At 41.7% G+C, this 26,934-nt stretch overlaps 1 long non-coding RNA gene across 1 annotated transcript in view; it reads left to right on the top strand.

The window, feature by feature from the left end:
* Positions 1–26,934, top strand: part of LOC148356135 (uncharacterized) — a 125,855-nt gene that overhangs the window by 13,953 nt on the left and 84,968 nt on the right. Inside the window, exon 2 of the long non-coding RNA XR_015852091.1 lies at positions 24,553–24,679. This is a non-coding gene — a long non-coding RNA (uncharacterized LOC148356135). The remainder of the gene's footprint in view (positions 1–24,552; positions 24,680–26,934) is intronic.

The following is a 26,934-nucleotide window of genomic DNA, read 5'->3' on the forward strand; positions in this document are numbered from 1 at the left end:
GCAATTGGGTTGGCCATGGTCCAAAAACTTTTGTGTGCGTTTTTTGCTACTTTTTCCGTTTTTATATTTTCTTTATTTTTGTATGTGTTTGTCTTGCTGTCAGTCACCCCTCTCGAGGGATATGACCAGGGTAGATAGATAGATAGATAGATAGATAGTAAAAATTTTTATTTTCCTTGTCCAGATACTTGGTCTGGTCCTGGGAGTCGAACATGCACCAACAAGTTCAGACACCCATGGAATGGAAAAACCCCTGATACCTACAGTGGATTGAATTGTATATAGGGGAGGATATGATTATTTCCCTTCTTTTTCTTGGTATTGCTTTATCTCATATCTCTCTCCGACTTGACGGATGAAACCCAAAAGCACCTAATACCTTCTTGAGCCACAAATGAGTGAGATTCTTATCAATGCCTGCAAAATCGTGGAAAATCGGGATAAAACAACTTCTCTGTGTATTGTCTCAGTTGGACGTTGGAATTATAATCGTTTTTTTTCCCCAGTTTTCTTTTGTTTATTTCCCACAATATCACTGGCTTGTGTTTTCCAGCTGCATATTTCATGGCCCCCGTTTGCTGAGCTCTGGATTTCTCATCCCGGCCTTATCTATTGCTTCTGTGATAAGGATCCAATCTACCTCGCAGGGATCATTAGTGTTCAATCTAATCTCATCAAATACAGCAGTTTGGAAACAAGGTATTTAGTCCTAAACGCTTGTAGGCTCATCAAATGTTTTCCGATTGTGATAGCCAATGATACCATAAGACCGCTGCCTTTAAAGGTATTCCCAGACAGATTTTTTTTTCATTTACTGCCAGAACGTGTAGTCTTTCTTCCCAGTAGTGATACTCCACCCTATTAAGGACTCAAGAAATGTCGTCTAAACGTTGACCCATCTGGTTTGTTTCTTCTAGAACTGTGATGTCATTGAAGGAACACAACACTTTCAAAATGGCGATTCCCTTTAACACAATGTGTGAGGCTAGCTCGGAAACAGAATGTGATTGTAGCCGACAGGCATTGTATATCGCTCATTTCAGCTTAAAGATACGGCATTTTGGCTTGTCCTTGGTGTTTTTTTTTTGCTGTATGTGTCATGTTTGGTATAATTTTGTCTGGCTTGTTCCCCGTTACTGTCGGGACTGCCGAGGACTTTCCTGTTTTGTTTGCTCGATGGCTACCTACCGTGTGCCTGTTGGCCAGCTAGCGATGCTCTTTGGTTTATTCCTGGCCGGCTTGCCGTTTATAGTCACTGCAGCTTTTTTGTTGTTGGTTCTGGTTAGCCTAGCTGCTCACCGCCTGTTTTTCATCTTTGACTAGCCTGCCATTAGCGCCGGTTTTGCTGTGTTCCCTGGTTTGGTTTATTAGTCGCGTAGCTGTTTTTTTAATCGTTTATTGTTAATCGCTCACCGCATGTTAGCACACTGCGTTCCCTGATTTGCTTATTATCGTCATTGCCGTTCCTGCTTTTTGTTGTTGGTTCCCCGTTAGCCTCGCTGCTCACTGTGCGTTTTATTATCAGGCAGGGTCGTGTTTTTCCGCCAAGGCTGCTGTTGGTTGGTCCCTTTGTGCTTTTTTTTAGTTTATTTGCGATATAGCTGGTTTTTGGCTGCTTACCTTTTATTGTACCATTACTACATCCATCTTGGACATCTAAGCATTCTCCACAAAACTACCATAACCCGTCTAAAAACACTGGTCACCGCTACAACACGTCACGCAGTACGGTGACTAGCTTGCTAGGGTGTTGGTCTTCCTCCGATGACGTAACGGCTCAGTGTAAAAAAATTATTTGGAATATATATATTTATATTTGGTACATTCCAATTATTTTCCAAGATTTTCATTTTAAAGACATTTTATACCCATTTGAAAATATATATGTGAAAACCATGTACCATTTTCTCCCATTATGCATGTTTAAGAGATTGGAATAACTTTAGTCAAATAGTAATGTTTAGGCTTTGGTGCTTTACCACCCCCCCTAGCTGACATTTCCCAAGGCCTTCCAGAAGGCCCACAATGAAATGATATTTTCTGCATTTATATAGCCAAAGCGCTTTACAATGTGCTTCACATTTACCAATTCACACACACTCACACACGAATAGCGGCCGTGCAGCCATGCAAGGCGCCCAATGACACTTCGACATGTAACAGGAGCCGGGATTCGAACCTGTGATCTCTTGATCCCAAGACAAGCGCTCTACCTTATGAGCTAATGCCGCCCACAATAAACCCAAAGCTTTCTGGAAGACTGATATCATGGCTCAGGGCCTACAGGTTATTTTGTGAAGGCCTCTGGGTAAATTTCTAAGCGTAGCAACCAGTAATAGCTTAAATGTGATTGATTAAATGCTTGGATATGAGAGCACACATCTGGAAGTAGGGACGTATTATTCAGATATTTTCTAGGCCACTAGAGAAGGCCTCGCAGGCCCTCACGGCCCTCCACCAGAAAAATGGGAAGGAATGCAAAGCAGTGGGCCGGAATGTCGGACAGCGGGAAAGATGGAGATAACTGTTGAATAAGGACATGCCGAAAGTGATGCAGGACATACACAAAGGGAGAGTGATAGAAACATATTTAGTGAATGGAGCCGGCGAAAGATAAGATGGGAGAATGGATGCACAGCACAAAGACAGCGGCAAGGAACAAAAGAGAAAGCGATCGAAAAGAAAGGTGCGGGAGAAGGATTGTGGTGTCGTCGTGGGAATCGCAGCTCCCTTAAGAGAAGACACTCTTTCGGTTCGGTTCTTCGCTGCAGTTTTTAATGATATATTACCCATAATATACAAACCAAAATAATGCAGGGTTCGTACGGATGCTTGAAATCCCTTAAAATGTTTTAATTTGAATGTTGTCTTTTCAAGGTCAGGAAAATGCTTGAATTTTTGGTCAAGTGCTTGTAAATGCTTGAAATGGTTGCCATATCTGTTTCTCGGCAGTCTCTCTCTATAGACCACTCACTAGATGACATTTTTTTTTAAAGTGGATGAAAATGACTTTGACACGCCTGCTCCTCATGGCCTTGTCATGTGAAGCGTCTATTACTTTGTGGCTTACTCGTTTTTCTTTTTTTTCATTTTAACATTCATTAATTTCTCTATTTTTTTCATAATGACCAGGAAGCCTTGCATTGCTTGTGATGCATATTCAGAATAAATAAATGACTGGTCGCATCCACGAGGACAGCTTTATTTAGAAAACCGGCTCTTCAGATCTTCTTTTAACGATATATGATCAATAAGAATAAAACATGATGCACCAAATGATTTATTAATTGTAAAATCTTGATGGGGTGTACGACTTATCTCAGGATTTTATATTTCGGTACTTTGATACTGACAGCTAAGGGTGCCTGTAAGGTAGATTCACGTGACCGTGCTCCATACACAGTACATATAATACATACAAATATATGACAGTACGTTGTAATTTGTAGGGATCCCCTGCAAAACACATAAAACTTACATTGAAATATTTGTAAATCTACAAAAAAATGTAAAATACAAAACAAAGTTTAGCTTTTCACATGTTTTCTCCAAGAAAAGTATGTCAACAAGGTTGGCTACGTTGGTAATACCGCCGATATTTTTTTAGTAATTGGGTCATATCAATATTTTGTTCAATGCCGTTATTGTTACCGACTATTGTTACCATCCGTAGTGGGTCTAAGAGAGAGGAGGAGGACCGAAATAGAGGGAGATAGGTGGATAGAGGGATTGGATGTATCACGTTATAGTTTTTTACAGTTGATTTTTGCTGTGAAGAAACTATTTAATATCCAGTTTCCTGTTTCTACTTGAGCCGTCGGTTCAGGTTTAAAGTGCTTAATTTTTTTATTTTACACTGCAGTGTAAAACACACTTGACATTGTTGAATTATTGACTTTTGTTGTGTGGAAAATACTTGAAGTACAGTAGCCTATGTGTGCTTGGCCAGTTATCTGACTAAAGATCGTGATTTATTTTATCGGGTGAACCTCACTTTATATTGTTTTACAATTGACTTTTGTTGTGGAAGGAAATACTGCAAGTACAGTAGGCTATGTCTACTTGACCAGTTGTCTCAGGTTGTAAGAGTTAGATTTGACTTCTGATTGCCGTTTTATGATATTGTTTACTGTTTATTTTTGTTGCGCAATATGACAAAGTCCTAAAAAAACAACTTACCTGTCTGTCTCTTTTTAACCGACTCGAATACTGCTCCGAAGAGTAGTTCAGTCACTTACTCAGTTACTTTTTGTAAGAAGTAGCAAGTAACTGGAACGGATGGCTTTTTTACAGTAGGGTAACCGACACTGCTCTCGAATTGCATCCAAAACGAATTGGGGTTGTATTCTTTGTGTGGAGAGGGCATCCAGTTGATCAATGGCCACTCTGGATGATGGAGCTCTACAACGCAGAAGAATAGCGCCGGTTGAGTGATTGAGAGTGAAAAGGGATAAGCGTGGCAGAGAGTCAAATTGGAGATGGAGAGATGATTGGCTGGAGAAAGTAGAAGATGAAAGGAGAATGAGCGCTTGGATTCGAAAGTGAGGATTTCGACAAGCGCACCGGAGAAACCTCACAGATTTTCCCTTTTATTCTCTTCCCTATTCCTGGGTTGAGGAACCGCTTTGAACCAAAGATGCATAAAAGCAAAAATATTTCCCTTTTTTTTTAGAGAGAGAGAGAGAGAGCCCAACCATATAAGACAAAAGTCAACAAAACCAGTAAACTCGCACTCCAGACGAAAGCTAATTTTTCAGCAAAATAAAATGACTGTTTGATGATTTTAACAGATCTCTGAAATAATGTTACCAAAGCCTGTGTCCCTTATCAACATAAATATACCACTTAAAAATGGTCAGCCTCCTGCAGTTGTCCCAAATCATGGTTTCAAAACAAGGTGCAAGCAAAGTTCTTTTTAAAAATGTCACCAAATGCTGCAAACATTAAGGATATCGTCGTATTCACTTTCGGTGCAGACCATACGCTGAGCAAGAGAGCAAAGGGAGTGCTGTGTGCAGAGAGGTGCCCACATCTATCGCTCACCCAATCAAATTGCTCTGTTTGGTTTGCTGGCATTTTGGGGTATTTACTGTTTTTTCTGTGGGTTTTCACCATAAAGAATCTCAATAGTGAACATACATAGTTTAATGACCTTCCAAGTATTTCTCAGTGACCAACTTCCAAAATGGGGTAGGTTAGTGTGACTGTAAACTGGAGTTACGAATGTGCCATATTTAAAGTGTATGTGTGTGTATACTATGGATCGACCAATATGGTTGTTTCAGGGCTGATACCTACACCAATAATTAGTCTTAAGAGAAGGTGGATAACCACAATTTGGAGCCAATGTTGATTTTCTGAAAAAGCTTCAAAATTGGTGCAATACATTTTCAATAATGCAAAAAGAAACAAGGAATCATCAATTCAAATAAAAATGGTATAGCTTACTCAAACCCTTTACAGGAAATTAATTAGAATTCCAACACAACTGACAAGAATAATCTTTCACTTAAACCAGAAGCGAACAGTGTGGAAAATTAATCTGAGTTTAGGAGCAACTCGTTTAAATTATAGCTAAAATAGCTCTCTGAAATTATTTTACAATAGCCCAAATAAATTAAATACAACACAACCAACATGACTTAAATTAAGTTAAAACAAAAAATGTGACACTGCTGGCAAATGCAAAAGTGTGGTCACTTCTGTTTTAGAGCCAGATTCACAAACTAATGTTATGATAATAGCTCATCACTCCCCCCTGAGCTTTATCGTGCTTTTTATGCTTTCTCTTAATCACAGACTTCCTTAACTGCAGGACCAATGTTATGATAAGAGCTCATTCATCAGTCACTACCCGAGCCTACCTCCCTAAAACAAGTTAACTACACTTTTTATACTATCTCTTAATCACAAACACGCTTTTCTATCACTGACACAAGCATGTCGGGATAATTTAGCTTAGCTGCAGCTCTTTTCTGTGTCAGCGGCTCCGCCCCCCAGTCACTTATCCAATCAGAAGGCGCTGGGTGGGTAAGTAGCTGGAGCAAGAGATAGGGAGAGTCTCAGCTGGAACATTATTCAAATTCGGCTTGTCCAATGAAAAAAAAAAAAAGCCAATACCGATTTCCGTCAAATTCCAAAATATATTCGATCAAACCCTAATCCATATTTAATCATAATGTATTTAAAAGAACTGCTCTTGAGGGCCTCTAGCAGCCGCTCAGTTTTTCCAATGTCTTTGGGTCGGCACCGTGTTTATGTAGTTAATCTGAAGACGGCCATTGTTCCGCCATTACCTTCTAACGCTTATTTTGCCGACACCCTCCGGGATGCTTTTTAGCATTTCCGTGGCCTCAATTATCTCAAGTAACTCCATAATGAGCACAAATTCTTTGGTGAGGCAGCGGCGGTGGAAGTAATGAGTCTGAGTTGTATTTGTGTTAACAATGGATTTAAGGAAAAGGAAACAAAGTGAGTAGCAAGCGGCAACTCGAGTATTTGCCCTCAGTAGGCGTATTTTTATTTCGAGCCGTTATGGAAGGGTTTCCGAGACGTGTTGGGGGAATAGTTCCACTTGACCATGAACGCAACCATTGGTGGACAAACTGTTTTCGTGGAGGACCCGATCACATATTTATCACTTTATTTCTTGACCTTACCCTTCTCCCTTGATCTCTTTTTTTTATATTGTGCTCTCTCTCTCTAATGAAATGAAATGAAATGATCTGCATTTCTATAGCGCTTTTTCAAGTCAATGACTTCCCAAAGCGCTTTACAATGTGCTCCACATTTCCCAATAGCGGCTTTGCAGCCATTTAAGGCGCTAACCTGCTTATTGGGGGTATTAGGGGTTCAGTGTCTTACCCAAGGACACTTCCACATGTAACACGGACGAGTCGGGATTCGAACTGGGAACCCTTGATCCCAAGACGAGTGCTGTACCTCCTGAGCTACTGCCGCCTCTATTGTGTTTCTCTATTTCTCTCATCTTTCTGTCTCTCTTACCTTTACTCTATCTCCCTTGTTCTCTCTCTCTCTATCGTTTCTCTCTTTTTTCCTTCTGTCTCCTTTTTTCTCACCTTGTTCCCTGTAATTTTCCAGAGGTCTGAGCATTCACACAGTCGGTGAGGAACGCTTGAAACAACAGTGAGCGACAGCAATTCCAAGTATGACAACTAAATCATGATCAAACATGTCCATAACTTGACATCAAGTTACATTTTGCTGAGTTTCCGGCAATGCAAAATGATTTTTCTCTTTTGAATGAATTGACTCATGTACGATTGCAAAGGTTGCAGGCTCACAAACGTCATTCGTTCTTACAATTCTTTCACAAGATATCGCTTTCTTTTTATTTCCTGATATATTTTGTCACATAGTATTAACATTTTTGGGGGCTTATTGTGTCGGTTGTAAGATAATGAACTGTACTTCATCACATTTTTGAGTGGAAGTACAATGTTGGCAACAAGATTCACCTGATATATTTGTAAATTATTTGAATGCAACACAAACTTTTTCTTCTTTTTTCCATGTTTTTTTTGTACTTTTTTTTAAAATTCCTTTAAAAAAAATCTCATTGTGTTTATTTTTTCCGAGCTGTTACTTTTTTACTTTTTCTTCTCTATTTACTTTTTTCCTACATTTCTTTCTTTTTTTCTAGCTTTTTTCTACATTGTTCCTTCTTTTTTTTCTCTTCCTTTTGTTTCTTTTTTTCTCAGCTTTTCACTACTTTTTCATTTTGGTATTTTTTTCTTTTTTGTTCTATTCCCCCCTTCCTTTAATATTTGGTCATGCTGGGATTAAAGAAGCAAAAACAACCCAAAGAGCCGTTTAGGACCCGAAAGAGCCGGTTCCTTTGAGTGAGCCGAGCCGAAGAAGCCGGTTCTCGACAAACTCTTTTAACTTTACTCAATTTCTTTCTACTTCGACTCGACTTCAAAATACCGCATTTAGGACACAGCGTCAGGGGAACTTGTGAATTTTTACCTTCATGCACTGTAACTTTGACTTCTTAGTTAGTCATTTTGAGCCATCATTTTTGTGCGCTGGCTAGATTTTCTTGTGCGCTGAGAATGTGCGCGATTGCGCACGCGCGCAGCTTAGAGCGAAGACTGCTTGTAACTACTTGTCCGGCCCCTGTAAAGTTGTTGTTGTCGTCATTTATTTATTCTGAATATGCATCACAAGCAATGCAAGGCTTCCCGGTCATTATAAAAAAAATAGAGAAATGAAAACATGTTAAAATGAAAAAAAAGAAAAACGAGGAAGCCACAAAGTAATAGAACAGAATAGATTATTTTCTCTAGCATCTGGCCTCCACCGAAAATGAGTTTGCCACCCCTGTAGTAATATATTGGCGTCAAAGGCAGCAGAAACCGTGATAATTGACATACCATGTTGGATGTAGATTGTTGCTGTCACTGTTTCGACTTTTCCTTCCCTTTATCACTCATTTTGTTGGGACCCAGAAAAAAGGAAATCAAACCCACCAAATGACAATAAAATGGGATATGGTTCCTTTTCAAAGGCGACGATTGACTGAACAGGTAGACGTGATTGAGCAGGGCATCATCCCCATTTACTGCAAATTCTGCAACAGGGGGTTTCCTCTGTTCCACCTCCGTTTCGTCAAAACCACAAAAGGTCCTAACAAGTGATGTACCGCCCTTCTTCGGCGCAAGCTTTATTTCCTTCTCGTTTCTTGACTCTGGGACTATGTATACAGAGCCCGCCATGACACTCGATGAGCTCGCACGGTGGGTGTGGCATAGTGTGGGTCTTGCAAACTTTGAATCACGTTTATTGGCTTGTACTATTACGAAAACTTGCCTCGGATTGGTCGGCGCTTTTAGATTTTGAACATTAATAATTGCAGTTGGCCAAAACTCACTCACTACAAAACCTTCAAACCTCGATGAGCAGGTCGTTGCCTTGCATGGCTGACGCTGCTATCGGTGAGTTAGTGTGTGTAAAAAAGGTAAGTGTGAAGAACATTGTAAAGCGCTTTGGGAGCTCTTCATGGACTTGAAAAGCGCTATAGAAATCCAGAACATTTACATTTAAAGAACCAGTCTATTGCCAGAAGATCATTGGTTACTTTAACCAGTGCTGTCTCAGTAGAGTGACTTTGTTTGCACATTGAAGACTAAATGCTAATGCATCTAAAGGAGGTAAGCGCCCTAAATGTCGGCGGCACATCATTTACATCCTCTCCGCCTGCTTATTTTTAGCCGGCCGCATTTGGATGCGCTTTGTGTGTACTGTGGCAGGCTCCTGCTTTTCTGGGTCACCGATGAAATACGATCCCTGTCAATTAAAACTTTTCCCCTTTGATGGAATAGTGGAAGCGGGGTTCGTACGGGTGCTTGGAATCATTGAAAATTCTATCGTGGTAACTAGTCTGCATTTATACAGCCCCCCGAAGCACTTTTCAATGTACTTCACACTTGACCCAGTTACACACACACTAACACGGCCACAGCGGCGACAGACATGCTGATCGGGGGCATTAGGAGGTTCAGTGACTTGCCCAAGGATACTTCCACATTTAACTCGGAGAAACCGGAAATCAAACCTGCAACTTCTCGGTCAAGACAGTGCTCTACCTCCTGAGCTACTGCCATCCATGTTGTGTTCATCAAGGATTGACTGTGCTTACACTTTGGGTAAAGTGCTTGTAAATGTTTGAAATTGTTGTCGTGTTTTACCAAAAGTCTGCTTAAAATAGACCACAACACTGCTCTCTGGTGGCTTTGCTTTGCCATTCTGATGTCACATCGCATGCATTTCAGCTAAATTATTTGCAGTGTTGCAACCTCGTAGCTCGCCTTTGTACCATTTTTATTTGACTCTTATGAAAAGGCGCTACTGTGCCGTTTGAACAGCTTTCAGATGCTTTACCTTTTCACAGTGTTAATATCCAGTTTGCTTTTTGAAGTCAGCGCGTTTTGTTTGGCAGTGCTTCTTGATATTATACACTTTGAAAAGAGCCACAGACTCTTTCAAATTGGGCAGATGCAGTTGTCTCAGATTTCGGTGAAAAAATACTTTCCTCACAGTAGCTTTCTTTTTTTAGATTACCATGTCGGTAATGGGGAGTGCTAAAAATCTCACAGAATGTCAAGGGCAAGGTGGCCACAGGGCTACTGCCATCATCTATTGAAATTGTGTTGGGTTTTTTTTGTACACATTTATTTTATACTGTGGTCAACATTACTGCCGGGCCACATATCATTAATTTTATGACAGAGGCCAGTAAAAATGTGATCAATGGTCGTAACAAGCCCATGGGCCAGACTTTGGACATACCTGTCATACATCCTTGAACAACCAGCTGGGTTCAGCCTTAACAAAGGTCTGTTTGTGAAGATGAGACTCCCTAACGTTATCAGGAAAATCCGATACTAGTAAATATTATTTTCCATTTTGTAAGATCCACACCCCTTTCCTACAAACACTGTCGTCAGCCATTTTTCGAGGCCTTTTCTGACGAAGACCTTCTCCTTGTCGGCCCAGAATATACTCTTTGTAATAAAAGTCCTCAACTGCAATGCTCTCTTCTGCTCTTTTTTTCTCTGTCCAAATACTCGGTCTGGTCTCTGGATTTTGAACACGCGGCGAGACACGGAATGGCCACGCCAACAGTACTCAAGGAAAGTACAGGCGGCGGTCCTATCGTATCCATTCCTTAGGCTCCTGTGCAAACATGGCGGAGCTTCTTGCTCGTCTCCTCACTTACAGTTTGCTCCTATTCAATCAGGAGCTCGCCACCGCCTCCGAAGGGGCTGCAGATAAAATCTTCATTATCTTAGTGAGGCAAATTAAAGGGACAGCGGCAGGAGGGTGAACGCATGCATGCGCTTGCACGGGGAGCCCGTGAAGATGTTCCAAACTGTTACCGTGGGAACAGTTTCCAACTCGCTTAAGAGCACTGCGCTTCAAATAGATCTCAGTTGTGTACAACCGAGCTTGTGTTTGCTTATTATTTCGAACATGCGAGACAAAAATGAGGCTGCTTTTAGCCATTTGTACAGAAATTTTCTATAATATGCATTGATTTTCAGTCAAATTGTCATAATGGGGATGCTCATTGGCGCTTGAGCCAAGAAGGGACTGGAGATAGGCCTCATCGTTCATGCAGAGGGACGCTAATCCTCTGAACAGTCGAGTGACATTTATTTGCGACACCCTTTATCACAAAATGTCTGGCACAGGTCACAATGACACCATCCCCTGAGCTGAAACCAGCATGCCGGTAAGGAAAAAATCCAAACCTCAACATGAGGAAAACAAGAAACATCTAGAAGCTGCCTCACAAGTACTAATCCTCCTTCCAGGATGACCAGGCTGCAATATCTGTCGCATTGGGTAACAATACACAAAATGCAGTGGATGACATGCTTCAGGTCCAGGTTTTGGTTCTGTTCCACTGACTCATCCCGGTTAGTCCTTCACCCTCACTCGGCCACCAGTCAGTCAGCCAGAAAAGAAGGGAAAACAAAAAAAATGAGGTGGGCATTAATCATTAGCTATATATCAAACTGGTGAAAATGGAGGCCCACTCAACTGACCCAGTTGCCTTACCCCAGGAAAAATAGCTATATTTCCTCTTTTCCCATGAACTTTTATTACATCCGTGGGGCGAGGAGCCATAAACTTAACCTCTTTTTCACGCAGACTTTCACTCTCCAGCGAGGATTGGACCAGTGACATGGATTGGTCACAGACGTTTAAACCCGAAAGTTGACCGGACTTAGGGCATGGATCGCTCCTGAAAACTAGGGATTGGACAGGGTTACACAAGAAAGACTGGCTGATGATTGAATCAGGAAAGGGAGAATGTTGTGGGGAAAAACACTCAACTTTGGATGAACTTTTAAGGAATGTCATTGTGTAACTAGTCATGGTTCCAGATCAGGGGATGATGTAATAACAGTCTGAAAAATAGTCTGTGCAACAACCTGTGCAGCCCTTTGAGACTCTTTGTGATTAAGGGCGTCACAAATAGAAATGACTTGACTTGACTTGACATGTAATGATTGTGTCAAAATCTGTGATTTGCTCGGATTGGAATTTCCTTAGGAGAAAACCGTTACACAACCAGAACGTGTACATATTAGCCTTCGACCAATAAACAAGGCTCTTGCCTGGTCAGATCCTTCAAGACCACACTAGCATCATGTTTCTCATCAGTATTTAAGATCAATTATTCATCAGCAATAGAAATTAGGATGCAAATATAGCTTTGACGTTTATAGATAGATAGATAGATAGATACTTTGTTCATCCCCGAAGGGAAATTCACATTTCCAGCAGCATCCCTGAGCTGAGAACAATCGAGAACAATCGAAAATAACACGGGAGCTGCTGGAGTGGCTGCCATTCGTGACGGCGCCGGAAGAAAAGATTCAATTTGAATCATGTACAAACAAACAAACAATTGAATCATGTACAAACAAACAAACAAACAAAATATTCATGTTTCAATAAGTGGAGTGTTAATAAAATGGGGGGAAAATAATTTCTGATACTGATATAACCAGGTAAAATCGGCAAGATCATCGTCTACAAATGTAACTGCGGTGTACCTGTCCCACCAAAGATCCACATTCACGCTGGACCGGATGATGAGGTTTTTATTACAGTTTCTGCAGATGAAATGTGTCACAACATTGGCTTCTCTGCTGGCTTTGATCTCTTTGATCTCGTTGGCAGCTTGCTCTGTAGACTGCCCAAAGCATATCAAAGAGTTTTCTTTTCAATTTACATAAAATACATTTTGAATATTGCAATACATTTTTACATCCATTTTAACAAGAGATCGTATAGTGGTTTTTTAACGTTTACAATGAATTCAACATATTTTTCTTTAGTCTGAATTTTAACCAACATCATCCTTTATATATATATATATATATATATATATATATATATATATATATATATATATATATATATATATATATATATATATGATAAAATAGAAATAATTACAATAATGAGTATAAAAACGGATACAATTTACCTGCAGATGAAATGAGTCACAACATCATCTTCTCTGCTGGCTTTGATCTCTTTGATCTCAATAAGGGGAATTTACATTTTAGCACAACAGAAACAAAACGAAAAAAATCCAAACAGCTTGACAACATCAATCACATTACTGTGCATGTTGAGAGATTTGTCAGCTGTGGTTATAATGTTTAAAATGACCTTTTTTTGTGGAGCACCAAAAGATGTGTCTCACCGTTGGCAGCTCGCTCTGTAAACTGCCAACAAAACCCCGCCTTCCGGTCACATGTCAAACGCCAACACAAACCCTACCCCATACCAGCAGGTGGCACTGTTGGACTCATCATTGCAGGACACTTACCAAAAACTATACACATATTTCAGCAGGAATTTCAATAAAACAAAAGTTATTATTACACCCTTGACACAGAGCTAAAACACAACAATATGTCCGGTAAGTGGAGATCATTCTATCAGGACATGAACCTTGGTGGGAAACTAGCACTGCTCCTCAATGTCTATTATCTGAGCTAGCTCTATATAGAAGTGTGTGCAGAAAGGGCAAAGATCAGAAAGATCTGTTAGCTACAACTGTCAGGAACATCGCCAGGGGAAATTTGCTCAGTGCACGGATAGCCCATTGTTTATTCATGCCTCCTAAATTGAAGCTTGTGCATCGTTCTCCTATCTTTTCTGCCTAACCAACTGTGAAGAAAGTTCCTTCGGGCCTCCTCCAGCCGCAGACTTCAAGTTACCACCAGAACGGATCATTTTAATAAAAAAAAAGGTCACGCAGGAACGAGAATTGATGCAATACCTCCCCGCCTTAGATTGACATATCCCCGGACGAGGCTTCTCTCCCCTATCGACCGATTCCATTTACGAGACCATCGACGGATCTTCTTCTTCAGTTCTCATCCCGCGTCACCTCGTATTCGTCAATACATGCCACACAGTGGCCTCCGTTGCACGCTGTGTTTTTTTCCCACTGGAGTGTTCAATCAATGACCGACTGCCGTTCCAAACAGCAGCCCTGCGGCAGAGCCGCCTTCAGGAGATGTTAGGCGATGAAAATGTTCATCGGAATACCATAACCCGATTAGGGTTCGCAGACCTGGTCGGAATGAAAACAGCGCGCTTATGATAGACGGGGGCTCTGGCCCGCGGTGAGAACCAATCTAATAAATCAGCGTAATTTAAAAGCATTGGCGCAATTCCCGCAGGGACGGCGCAGACTCTAGAATATTTGTGACTCAACCGCAAGGACAAACCTTTTCTTTGGCACGTAACGCCCAAGCCCTCCTTCTGCACAGCTATTCATTACAATACAAGTGGGTCACCTACAAAATGGCCGCCCCTTGGCCACCCTCGCCGTCCCCTGTTCCTGTTAGCATATGCTCTTCTTGTTTCTCTGCCAACGTGAAGCTTGCTAATATTCCACTCCGGCGAGGCACCCTGAAGACAGGCGGCCAGGGAGAGATTTATTGGCTCTGTCTTTGCGGCAGCTTTTGATAGCGGCCCTTTTTTTGGACATTGTTTTTAATTATCCTAATCAGATCCTGGGAAGCATCACTAAAGTGGAATACACAAAATGACAAGGGGGAAAAAAAAACAGTGTGTCACAGCTCGTACTGTCCCGGCTCACAATATGTCCAATTTGTTTAGTTTTGTTGCACAGTGACTCAGTGAGTGTGTCTGACTGGATGCATGCGTGTAGGTTTTTGTGATATCCTGAAGCACTAACACAATTTGGGGCTGAAAGTGGGCCAATCCTGGTGATTCTTTTTGTTGTTGCTTTATTATTCCTCGTTTTTGGAGCTCCTTGGTCATTCGCCATCCGGTCATGTGGGCTACTTCAAGAAAAGGGGACCATTCTATAAGAAAGGGTACTGTCCGATATGCTCCAACTATCAAGGTATCCGTCTTATCGATATCGGCTCAAAAATTCACACCACGGTTCTTCTTCATTGTTTTCAAGCCCAAAAGGATCGTCAAATCTATCCTAACCAAGCATGGTTTCGAATAGGTAGAGGATGTACGGACCAAATCTTCTCACTCTGCCGAATTCTCGAACATCGCTGGGCATGGCAACAGCCATCTTTCATCTGCTTTATAGACTTTCACGACAGCATTTGATTCAATCGATCGGGACAGCTTCTGGAAGATCATGAGCCATGATGGCCTCCTGCCTAAACTACGTCCTCTACAGCCCTTTTCAACCGCATAATCGACTGGATCCTCAAGAACAGCATCGATGTCTTTGAGGGAGTGCCAACAGATTGCGACATTTACATCACCGACTTGCACTTTGCAGACGGAGAGGCAGTCCTTGGGTCCTCGTTAACCGCCATCCAACAGGTCCTCGACAAAATGCACAATGTGGCAAACGTAAACATTGGGATAAACGCTACTGAGACAAATATCCCTCTTATCAATGGCAGGAAAATCACTCTCAACAGATTCACCGGAGAAGAGGTTGATCGGTTCTAATACCCCAAGGCCACCTTCACCGGCACAGGAAGGGCCAAAGATGAGATCGCCATTCTCATCAACTAAGCTTGTTCGCCGTTCTGCCCCCTCGAAGCCTTGGACATTTACGGCCTCAGACGGATCTTTAACATCCGGCCGATTGGCCGAATCCCGAATGTCGTTATCCGGGCTAGCTGCGACACTTCTAGTCTTGAGGCGATCCTCTTCAAAAAGAGGATACGGTGGTTCGGTTACGTCATTTGGCACCCGCAAGAAGAAATCTTTCGCCAGTTAGTCAACACTGGAAAAACATGGCTCGCGACGGTATGGAGCGGACCTCTTGCCCCCAAGTCACGCAGGGATCAGGATTGGCTGTAGCTGGCGGAGGTCGTACCTGCCGATCGGCGATGCTGGGTCTCCCCTATTGTTCAGGAACAGTAACAGGTTTTTTTTCTTCATGATTCTATGTACTTTTCAGGTGTTGCCACAGTAGCAGACCACTTTACCATAAAAAATTACACCTTGAAGTCTTCTGTAGTTGAAAATAAAAGTGCACGCCATGTTGCGTTTCCTGTTCGCCTCTGTCATTTCTAGCTTCTGGTTAGAGGTGGTGCATTGATTCGGCCCTCTCGTTTGCCTGGCAAGCGGGATGCAGCAGCAGGCCGAGCACGGAGCGGTGCTAAAAACTTGCCCGTCAGTCACACGCTTAGAAAATGGCCAAGGGTGTCAGTGTAATGAGAAAAGGGGTTGCCATATCTACATAGACAAGCAGCGTTTTGAGGAGTGAAGAATTGTTGCCAGGACAATATTATCCATGTGATCCAAGTATTTGCTTAGTATCGATAAAATCGATATTTGGATCAATATGCCCACCCCTATAGTCTACAATATGGATTTGCTTAGGTCACAAAAATCCATGTGATACAAATAAAGCCAAACAAATAGAAAACTGCATTTTGATGTTACAGCAGTTTACCCTTACGTTACCAAACTATGTAACATCCTATATGCCGACATTTCTTGTGTAAATTTTGTGTAAATTATAACTATAACCTTATCCTCCTTGTTTCATAACCTTATCTTCTCTGTTCCTTTATCTTCTCGGGTTTTTTACCTCACTATGAATGTGTGAAACTGGAGTGTCATGCCCAATCTCGTTGTCACAATATGTAAACCCATTTTGTAACAATGACAATAAAGGTATATTCTATTCTATTCTATTCTATTCAATACTCCACCCGCACACTAATTGTCACATACTTAGCAGTCTTGGCGCATTTTCCAAAATGATCTTTAAATGTAATGCCTTTAATGTAATGAAACACATTTTTAAATACTTTTATCGCGTCGGTTTTAACAATGTTGCCGATGACGAGGACAGAGTGGGAGTGCGATTTGTTAACGGAGCAGCGAGACGGCAATAAATGCAAGAGCGCTTACGAGACGGCGTACGTCACAACTCTGAATTATTTAGGCGTTAAGAGGAAGCGCGATCCCACTTCGACCTTCTCTCGGAATAAAAAGCGCTCCCTGGAAGTCATTACGCACAGGGAGGATCCCGCATATGCTGAACATTAAGGCAGAAATCCGCCGTAGCTTCCGTCGACAAGTACATCCATCCTTTGGCTGACCCTCCCCCATGCATATGCATAAGATGGCGTTGCGCTTCATTTGCATAAAAGATGATAGCGGCGTTGCGGTATCGCTGTGATTTGTGATGAGCGGGAATCGCGCTTTGTCTTTAGCGCGTTCCGCCTCTCGGTAACTTTGGCTATGCTACCAGACGCAGGGTTCACTTTACCAGTGAAAAGTGATGGGTCCCGGGGACTGGCATGCTGAAAAATCTATGGGTCCCAACAGAGATCTATAGCTCCCCAAAATTTAGTCTTATCCAGGTTGAAATTGTAAATGGGCGACAAATATATTATATCAATCTATATATTCATTCAGTTTTAATCATCACACTTAATTGGTAATACAGAGCGGTTATCACTTCAGATTTTTCAGTTCACAATATTGTACATAATACAAAATAATCTTGCTGAAATATGAACCTATATTTTCATTCAGTTTTAATCATCACAGTTAATTTGTAATACAAATCAGTTATCACTTCAAGAGTTTTCAGTTCACAAAAATATTGTACATTATACAAAATAATATTGCTGAAATATTAGTCTATACATTCATGCAGTTTTAATCATCACAGTTAATTGGTAATACAAGGCAGTTATCACATCAGGTTTTCAGTTCATATACTGTATTCTTCGTGGTCTGCTGTGCCGCCAGTTGTAATGCCTTCTTAAGGTCCAATTGCGGCAACGGAATTTCCATAGCTAATTTGTGGTTTTTATTGTCGTGGTGGCGATCCAATGTGCTCTTCTGAAAGTTCGTATTGCGAAATGATTTATGCAATCCAGTTTTTTTGTCACGCTGGGTACGCGCATCACAGAACATGTAGCCTCCATTATCATCCTCCTCATAGCGTAAACAGGAATATAATTGAGTCCCTTTTGGCAGAAATGTCCTTTCCTTGCTAGGAGTATTCTGGTTCAAAGACTAATTCAGCCTTTACATTTAAAAAGAAAAATTAATAACAAGAAACAAGTCCCCTAGAGACAAAAAGAGATATAAAGAGAGAAAGAAAGAGAGAGTAAGGAAAAAAAGGACAGAAAGAGAGAGAAGAGAAAGAAGAGCGAGCCGGAGTGAGAGAGAGGAACAGAGAAGAGATACAGAGAGGGAGAAAAAGAGAAAACATAAATGAAAAGAGAGAAAGAAAGAGAGAGAAAGGAGTAGAAGATAGAGAAAGAGAATGCAGAGAGAGCCAGAGTGAGAAGGAGAAATAGAAAAGAAATACAGAGAGGTAGATAACAAATAGGGCAGCACAGTTCTAAGGTCTTGCGAACCTCCTGTGTGGGTTCAAATCCATCTACCGGACTTCCTGCGCAGAGTTTGTATGTTCTCCCCGTGCGTGCGTGGGTTTCCTCCCACATTCCAAAGACATGCATTTCAGGTGAATTGGCCGGTCCAAATTGTCCCTAGGTGTGAATGAGCGAGTGAGTTGTCTGTCCCTGTGTGCCCTGCGATTGGCTGGCAACCCGTTCGGGGTGTCCCCTGCCCACTGCCCGATGATTGCTGGGATGGGCTCCAGCACCCCCGCGACCCTACTGAGGATATGCGGTGCAGCTAATGAGATGAGATGAGATAACAAATAGATGAAAAGAGAGAAAAGCGAGAGCAAACAGAGAGCGAGAGAGAGACAGAGAGAGAGACACACAAATCTAGTCGCTTTGTGAGTTGTGCCTTGCTTTGGCGACATTTCTCCAACTCAAAATCATTTTTGTCAAGTCCTGTTTCTTTGTGACGCCCTCAATCCCAAAATGTCTCTAAGCGCTGCACAGACCACAGACTATTGTGACACCATCCCCTGATCTAAAACTACACGAGGGCAAAGGGAAACTCAAAACCCCAGCATGAGGAAAATGAAAAAAACTTGAGCGTCTGTTGCTTCTCTCTGGGGATTCTTTTGGTTCAGATTTAAACCCCCGGCAGGCCCGATCCGGTCCGCGGAGCCGCACGCTTGACACCTACGGTATAGAACCGACAGCCGCCTCTATTGACGCGTATGTTTGCAAGCGGTTGTGGTTTCACACAGCGGCAGACTTTGATTTCCACCCGGGGTTCATCGATTTTCTCAGCGTTCCAGTGTCACATCTCGCTAACGCAATTTCATGTCTTGTATGGTCTCCTCGCACCTTCCTCCAAGCCACGTCATCCAACACACATTGCGGAATCAAATTTAGTGAAGGTGGATAGCGAGAACTAGCTGGAGTGGATAACAAGATAAGAGTCTTCTCTGCTGCCCTATGAAATATCGGAATCATCCATCATAAGAACCGTTTATCCTCGCCAGGGTCACGAGGGGCCGGAGTCCATCCCAGCCATCTTCGGGCAGTGGGTGATGGGACACTATGAACTGCTTGCCAGCGAACCTGTTATGTTTTTGGAAGTTCGTAGAAACAGGAAACCCACGGGAGAACATGCAAACTCTGCTCAGGGAGGTCGGTCGCTGGACTTGAACCACGGACTTCCACACTGAAATATCTGAATCATCCATCATAAGAACAGCTTATCCTCACTAGGGTCACAAGAGGCCGGAGTTCATCCCAGCCATCTTCGGGCAGTGGGTGATGGGACACCATGAACTGCTAGACAGCGAACCTGTTATGTTTTTGGAATTTCGGAGAAACAGGAAACCCACGGACTCTGCACGGGGAGGTCGGTCGCTGGACTTCGTAGAGTCTTGACTTAATGGTGAAGGTTTCTGTTTTCAAATGAATCCATTGTTTGTTGGCTTTCAGATAGAACTAGACAGAAAAGATCTCCCCTTTTAGTGAGGCAAGTGATATTGTTTCTGAGTAGGTTTGGATTTTCAGCTCATAACAATTGACCTTTTTGAAGATGCTTGTTTTTCATGATTTGTTTGCTTTCTTCTTCCTGTTTCGTAGCTATTTGAATTGTGCAAATTCAGATGGGAATACCACCGAATCTTTCAGATTCTAATATTTGTCCTAGTTTGCAGGTCTTTCAGTCACAAGGTAATAAAACTCAGAATTTTCTTCTGAACGCGAACAGGGGCGTGTCGCAGCAAACCATTTTCAGCGTTGCAGATTACCGCTCTCCTTCGAGTTGTTTACGTCGCTTCTTTTCGGATCGTGTCACCATCCAAATAGCCACTACCATATAGTTGGATAGCTATTACTAAAGCGCTGAAAGAAAAGGCCAATGAGGGCTGAGTTTTGACAGCACCAGACTCAAAACCAAACGTTTCCAGGAAGTGAACCAAGGGAGCCGGCACCCCAGCAATCAACAGCTGGTTCCCCCACAGACGCGTTTTTTCTCTTGTGATCGGTCAATGTGCATTTTTGGAGGACTTCTGTGTTGATGTCTTTACATTTATTGAGCATCAAAAAGGTTAAATTGTTTAGTTTTGTCGTTATATAAATATCTGTAATATATATTAATGTATTTAGTACTCTACGAAACAAACCATATTACAGGTTCAAGTGTTTGTGCAACTCAAAAAAGTACTGTGCTAAATAATAGTTTTTGCTGTTATACAGTATTGCAAAGGGCCCCAACCAATGTTTGAACTGGGCACAGGTGTGTCCAATGACCACCCACCTGTGCCGAATGATCCTGCAACCTTTAAAAAGGAAATTTTGGTCTCCACAGGTTATTTTAGTCGTTGTCATTTTTCAGTTCTTCTTGTCATCCCTCCTTGTCATTTTCACTTCTACCTCAGGTTTGTTTGTTTCTGGTTCCTATGGCAACCTGATTCAGGCAAAAATCTCAAGTTGGAACAAGAAGTGAATCAGGCACCTATGTTATGATATATTATCATTATATTTTTGCAATTTTCATTTGGCATACACTGTTAAAAATTAAGTAGATCTTAATTCTGAATGTTTAAAAGCTTTAGATAATATTTTGTTGCCATCGTGTGGACAAAGTTGGTCGATAAAGATGCAGAATAAAAATGCTTTTAGGCTTTGTAGTATGTAGAGAAGTCCAAGTTTTTGAGCAATAGAAAGCTTCTCTCTCTTCTCTTGGTGCTTTTGTAGGTCTGGAACATACAAAGACTGGCCACTTTTCTCCTGGTCGGTACACCTTCTTCATGGCCAAATTCAAGCACTTTTCAAGTACTTTCAAGGCCAATTTTTCCAGAATTCCAAATTCAAGCATTTTCCTGACCTTGTAAACATAGCATTAAAACGTAAGCATCTTCAAAGATTTCAAGCTCCCCTACGAACCCCGTTTTCTGCTGACATTTCATCTCCCTTGTCCTCAGCTCTCTGGCAATACGCTAAACACCGTTCCATTTGGATTTTATTCCCGTTTGCCACGTGATGGTCGGAGCTAATTGGGGGCCTGGGAAGGCAGAACATTTCATAAGAGAAGGCAAAATGGGATTCGGGTCATTCAGTAATGATGGTGTCAGTATAATTGCCCATTTGAGGCTGACGGGAGCTGTATTACGTAGACACTTTGTTAGCTATACCTATGTACAGGTTAGCTGGGGTGTCAAGCTGCAAGATACACATTTGTAGTACGCTTGAACAAAACTGCAAACGATTCCCTTTATAATTGACATACCGTAAATTCCGGACTATAAGCCGCTACTTTTTTCCCAAACCTTCAACCCTGCGGCTTATTCAGTGATGCGGCCAATTTATGTCATTTTTCTACCGGCCGCCAGCTCGAGTACAAAAGGTAAGATTTAGACCGGCGGAATATATGCGCCGAGGAAGACTGCAACTTCTTAGTTTGTGCACAAATTAAATTAGCGTAGACATATCCTCATCATGCAAACTGCAAGAAGAAAGGCACATGACGCAGCGTTCAAGCGAGAAGCAATCGAGAAGTCCGATAAAGAAGGAAACAGAACTACTGCACGTAAACTTTACTTTGCGAGCATGTTGCTAGCGTGTTTTTAAATAAGGAAGCGTGGGACAACGTCTATATGACAAAATCTCTTTCCCATACGAACAGAGGATAACTTTAATGACGTCAGTTATAAGGAGGAAGATGAGGACGGTTTACCGTGATTACTACAAGTACGGTATATTTTTTTAACAGAGCCGTTTTCTGTGTTGCGAGCGTGTTGCTAGTAGCGTTTTGCTACCCTTCACAGGCACGGTTTGGGATGAAAGTTATAATATTATTATTAAAGGTTTGAAAATTCTCTCGGTGTACCGTCTTTCTTTGTAAATATGTGCAACCATGTATAATATGTATTTGCAACTGTATATTTTTGTAATGTATTTATTCTGATATGTTTTCCACGGGCAAATCAAAAAGAAGGGGCGAAAACAACGGGGGCTGACGGGAAGTGGAGTAAAGGTGAGACGTGTTTGTGGACGCAGCGGACAATAGTGGATATATATTTTTCCCACCCTTACCTTTGGAAATATACTTTTTTTTCCCTTGGATTATTTTCAACGGGACCCGGACTCTGCAGGTCTGCATCAAACCTTAAGTACCGGTATCATTTTCCGTTTATTTTGCCGGCTGTGGTTTTTGGACTGTGTACTTTAAATTCAGTTACAATCGCGGGACTCAAAAGTCGGGTTTGGGTTAAATTTGTGATTGTGTTACATGTTTTGATGTTGGCGCATGCGGCTTATATACAGATGCGCCTTGTATAAGTACAAAAGCGGTTATCTTCTTAAAATGTGGTGGGTGCGGCTTATAATCAGGTGCGCTCTATAGTCCGGAATTTACGGTACTATGTTGCATGTAGATTGTTGCTGTCACTGTTTTTGACCTTTCCTTCCCTTTATCACTCACTTTGTTGGGACCCAGAAAAAAGGAAATAAAACCCACCAAATGACAATGAAATGGGATGTGGTCTCCTTTCAAACGCGACGATTAACTGAACAGGTAGACGAGATTGAGCATGGCATCATCCCTATCTACTGCAAATTTCGCAACGGGTGTTTTCTTCTGTTCCACGTCCGCTTGGTCAAAACCAAAAAAAGGTTCAAACGAGTGATGAGTGATGTACCGCCCTTCGTTTCCTTCTCGTTTGTTGACTCTGGGACTATGTTTACGGAGACTGCCATGACACTCCATGAGCTCACACGGTGGGTGTGGCATCGTGTGGCGCTTGCAAACTTAGAGTCGCGTTTATTGGCTTATGCTATTATGAAAACTTGGCTCGGATTGGTCAGCACTTTTAAATTTCGAACATTAACAATTGTGGTTGGCCAAAACTCCATCACTCACTGCAAAACCTTCAAACCTTCATGAGGAGGTAGTTGCCTTGCATGGCTGATGCTGCTACCGGTTAGTTAGTGTGTGTTAAAAAGTGTGAAGCACATTGTAAAGCGCTTTGGGAGGTCCTAATTGACTTTAAAAGCGCAATAGAAAAGCAGAACATTTACATGTATTCTTCATGATAAGAATGGCAAACATATACCTTCATAGTCAAAGATCCACACATTAGTGATACATGCAACCCCCATTTTTTAAAACTCTTTCCCTGAATAAAAGACAGGATAGGCTTGGACTTTAATACGCAGCGTAGGAAATTTTCCATTGCATCGAAAGGGTTCAGTCCATTTGATTCTGAGCACCGCTTTTGATCTTTAGTTTTGTAGTATTACTGTAGTCAGAATATTTTTGTAGAATCTCTGCAGTCACGTTTTTGTATTGTTTTTATATGTTTTGTATTTGGTATGTTTTGTATTATTTTTGCAGTATTTTGTACAATTTCTGTGGAATGTTTGGAGTATATTTTAAGTATTTTTTAGTATTACTGTCGTAGAAATATTTTTGTAGAATCTCTGCAGTTACGTTTTTGTATTATTTCTATGTTTTGTATTAGGTATGTTTTATAGTATTTTTGCAGTATGTCTGCAACAGTATTTTTGTACAATTTCGATCGAGGAATGTTTGGAGTATATATTGAAGTATTTTTTTTCAGTATTACTGTAGGTATACTTTTGTCGTAATTTTTATGTGGCAGTATTTTTGTTTTATAGTATTACTAAAAGCGTTTTTTGTAGAACTTCTGTAGAAGTGTTTTTGATGTATTTACATACTAGTATCTTTGTCGTATTTCTATAACATTACTGTAGATGTATTTTTGTGGTATTTCTGTTGTAATATTTCTGTAATAATAGTTTTGTATCAAAATGTAGTAGTATTTTTATAGTATTTATTTCTAATCGGAAAGACGACAAAGAAATATCCTGTCCTTTTTTTTAGGGACTAAATTCTGTAGTGTTTTTGCAGTGTTTCTGTAGTAGTATTTTTGTTGCAGACAGACAATGGGGACTAAGTAAGCCTCAAAAAACTTTTTATATTAGTCGTACTGTATTTACTATAAAATACATTATTATTTATTGTATTTGGACCATTCTTGTTTGGCGGACCGGATGAAAAAACCCGACAGGCCTTTGGCATGCGGCCCGCCGGCCATAGTTTTCCTAGCCTTGCCACGTACCGACTTGGAATTTACCCGATAGATTCTTCCTGACCTTTCCTTGTGTTTCAACCTGACAGTGTATTCCGGGACGGCGTTTGCAGCGTCTCGCCGAGTCGCCGGGGAAACGGGAGCTTCATCCGCGACCCGCACTCCGTAGCGTTTAGGGTTCTCGTCACGCCGACGGCTCTTCCGCCTCAAGTCCGGGTAAGATCGATCGTCGGGCCGTCGCGCGGGTCTCCTGGGAAATAGCCCGGGAAAATAAAGTTTCATCAAAATGTCATCCCGCTCTGTCGCCGGTATAAATCTTACAATTATGAGCGTCGGTGTCACCGAGCTTAAGTAACATTCTAAGAAAGGGGGCGGGAACCTCTTGGACTCCAAGAGCCGTACCAGATATTATAAGTTCACCAAAACCCCAGAACCCTCTCTCCCGAGAAAAGCTAATCATTTAGCCCATTTTATATCTCCGTGTGAGGTTTCCTGATTTGATCAAATCTATAAAAAAGGAATAATGCTAGAGAGCCTGTGTCCTATATCGAGAAATATACCACTTCAGAATTGTCTCTCTCCCTCAGTTGGATCATTGAGGCTCATTTTGGCATCAAATATTGGTTTTAAAACAAGGTGCGAACAGTTCTGTAAAAAGATCACAATTTACTGCAAACAAGGATACAGATGTATTTAAGGTGGAACGCTCCGTGTGTAAAGATCAGCCCACCCAATCAGATTGCTCCGGGTGTTTGTCTGGCATTTCCAGGCGTTAACAGTTTGTTCTTTGGGTTTTCATTTTAAGTGTCTTAACAGTGAGTTAACATTGTTTAACCCTGTAAAGAGTCTCAAAGGGCTTCACAGACCACAGAATGTCCACTCCTAATGTGCAGCTTTGTTTTTTTTCTTTTTGTTCTCTATTTACTTTTTTCCTTTGTTTCTTTCTTTTCTTTTTTTCTGGCTTTTTTTCTGAATTTTTCCTTCTTTTTTCGCTTCCTTTTGTTTCTTTTTTCTCAGCTTTTCGCTATTTTTTTTCATTTTGGTATTTTTCTCTTTTTCTATTGCCCCCCCCCCTTTAAGTCATTTTGTGCGCAATTTTACATAATATTTGGTCGTGTAGGGATGAAAGAAGCAAAAACAACCTGAAGAGCCGTTTGGGACCTGAAAGAGCCAGTTCTCTTTAGTGAGCCGAGCCGAAGAAGTCGGTTCTGGAAAAACTACTGACTTTACTCTAGTTCGTTCTCTTTCGACATTGACTTCAAAATACCGCATTTAGGAAACAGCGTCAGGGGAACCCGTGTATTTTGACCTTCATGCACTGTAACTTTGACTTAAATGGCTTCTTAATGAGCAATCTCGAACCCTGATTTTTGTGAGCTGGCTAGATTTTCTTGTGCGCTGAGAATCTCTGGGCAGTGCGCGATTTAGAGGGGACATTGCCCATTAGCCATACTTTCCTGTCCCATATTCTAAGACAAATACTGAACCTAGGAAGCATTTACATGATAACCCTCTAAGAAAATACAGCATTATCTTTGTGTTCCTCGCTCAAACGTAAGGATTTTGAAATGGCAACAAAGTCGCTACGACTCGCCAGTTCCCCAGGAGTGGCCTGCCTCGCAGCTTCTAGTTCTAACGCACGTCACGTCCCTTTCTCCTCAATTCTTTGTAGGCGCACTCCTATGTTCATTCACATTGAGTTTTCTTCCAGCATTTGGAACGGGGGAGCTGCCCAGAGGAGGTTTTGTTTCGCCAACGTCTCTTGCGAGATTGTCACGCCGGAAGTGGTTGTCCCAAAAGGCCTTGCCTACAGTTTGTGTACTGTAACTCTTCAAAGCTCGGCTCAGCTTGCCGAGGTGTTTGTGCAGGCACAATGCTGGAAAAAAAACAAAAAACGATACAAAAGCTCAGCTTCCGGCACCATATTTCTTTCATTTACGGATTAAAAGTAAAAAGCATCGCTACTGTTGCGGCCTGATTTCATGATAATAACTTCAACTTGGAAACAAAACATTGACTGCACGTGTCCACTCTTATCCGAGCTGACGGTGTCTGACTGATTTTCGGTTCTTATCTTGACCCTTTCTTTTTACCGTGGGGGCACCAGCGCCCCCTGTTTCATAAGGGTTACTTCAATGACAGAAACCGATATTAAAAAATGTAATTGAATCAATGTGTCATGATTACTGATGTGAATCACCTGTGCTTGCTCATTTAGCGCCAATCGCTGCAGGCTCTGATTGGCTCCCTGTCCCTTTATAAACCCAGTCCTGTCACTCTCCGGTGGTCAGTCCGTCTGCGAACCCCTGCCTATACAAGGCAAGCCTTTTTCGACCCTGACTCACACCTGTCCTGTTTTTGCTCCCGTTTGTGTCCGGCTACGACCTGTTTTGATCCCGACCACGTCTGCTCTCCCGTCCCGGCTTACGACCCATTTTTGATCCCAACTACGTCTGCTCTCCCGTCCCGGC

Source organism: Urocampus carinirostris, chromosome 11 (assembly GCF_059441175.1).
Source record: "Urocampus carinirostris isolate Australia breed hairy pipefish chromosome 11, RoL_Ucar_1.0, whole genome shotgun sequence".
Classification (NCBI taxonomy): Eukaryota; Metazoa; Chordata; class Actinopteri; order Syngnathiformes; family Syngnathidae; genus Urocampus; species Urocampus carinirostris.